We start from the raw sequence: 1,617 nt of genomic DNA, 5'->3' as shown, positions 1-1,617 counted from the left end.
ACTGGAGATTAGAGTGGCTGATCTTTAAATTGCCCTCTCTTTGCAGCAGCCTTCGCTTACGGCCATACCTGGCTATGCCTGATTAGTACTTGGATGGGAGACTGCCTGGGAATGCCAGGTGCTGTAAGCTTTTGGGTTTTGTTCCCTACTTATATAATGTACTTGTGATTAGAGTGGCTGATCTTTAAATAGCCATCTCTTTGAAGCAGCTTTCGCTTACAGCCATACCAACCTGGCTATGCCCAATCTCGTCTGATCTCGGAAGCTAAGCATGTTAGGTTCTGGTTACTACTTGGATGGGAGACCGCCTGGGAATACCAGGTGCTGTAAGCTTTTTAGAAATTTTTCACTAATTATATGATAATCTTAAAAAAAAAAAAAAAAAGTCAATGCCGATCTCTGAATCTTAGCATGTTTGGTTCTGATTACTACTTGGATGGGAGACCGCCTGTGAATGCCAGGTGCTGTAAGCTTTTGGGTTTTCTTCCCTACTTATATAATGTACTGAAGATTAGAGTGGCTGATCTTTAAATTGCCCTCTCTTTGCAGCAGCCTTCACTTCCGGCCATACCTGGCTATGCCTGATTAGTACTTGGATGGGAGACCGCCTGGGAATGCCAGGTGCTGTAAGCTTTTGGGTTTTCTTCCCTACTTATATAATGTACTGGAGATTAGAGTGGCTGATCTTTAAATTGCCCTCTCTTTGCAGCAGCCTTCGCTTACGGCCATACCTGGCTATGCCTGACTAGTACTTGGATGGGAAACCGCCTGGGAATGCCAGGTGCTCTAAGCTTTAGGGTTTTCTTCCCTACTTATATAATGTACTTGTGATTAGAGTGGCTGATCTTTAAATAGCCATCTCTTTGCAGCAGCTTTCGCTTATGGCCATACCAACCTGGCTATGCCCAATCTTGTCTGATCTCGGAAGCTAGGCAGGTTTGGGCCTGGTTAGTAGTTATTACGAGCCACCTTCTGCCATGATGATTTATGACTTTGACCTTTGACAGGTTGAATTTCCGGTAACCTTATGATGGATGGGCTGAACTTTCCCAATGAGTTCATGGGTTAACCTATGACCCTTCCCACGCATCGATCATGTGGTTTTGACAGAAGGTTTTACCCTATTGACCTAGTTAGTTCTAAATCATGGTTTTTGACAGTTAGTTTTTACGGTATAGGAAACCCTCCCCACGCATCGATCATGTGGTTTTGACAGAAGCTATTTGCCAGTTGTTTGAACTTTGTGTCAGTTAGGTTGTTTGAACTTTGTGCCATTTAGCTTGTTTGAACTTTGTGCCAGTTTGCTTGTTTGAACTTTGTGTCAGTTATACGGTTATGTGTGTGTGTGTATGTGTGTGTGTGTGTGTGTGTGTGTGTGTGTGTGTGTGTGTGCGGTTGGCCGCATGCAGAGAGAACTGTCTGACACCCCTTTATATAATTTATATAATATAATTAATTATCAGGCCAAAGTTGAAAAAATGCCGTTCTTTATATTCCATAATTTATATAATATACATAATCTAAAACAATTGAAAAACATTTGTTATTTCACATTTATATATAAAATATTCTATAATTTATATAATTTATGTAATATAATTAATAATCATGCTAAAG

The 1,617-nt window shown here is 40.8% G+C and overlaps 1 pseudogene; it reads left to right on the top strand.

Annotated features, from left to right (window-relative positions):
- The first annotated feature begins 214 nt into the window (after positions 1–214).
- LOC127953972 (uncharacterized) lies at positions 215–333 on the top strand (annotated as a pseudogene).
- Positions 334–1,617: the final 1,284 nt, after the last annotated feature.

This window comes from Carassius gibelio, chromosome B3, assembly GCF_023724105.1.
Source record: "Carassius gibelio isolate Cgi1373 ecotype wild population from Czech Republic chromosome B3, carGib1.2-hapl.c, whole genome shotgun sequence".
In the NCBI taxonomy this organism is placed as follows: Eukaryota; Metazoa; Chordata; class Actinopteri; order Cypriniformes; family Cyprinidae; genus Carassius; species Carassius gibelio.
Note: the sequence above shows the minus strand (reverse complement) of the source record. Positions and strands in the feature narration are given on the sequence as shown.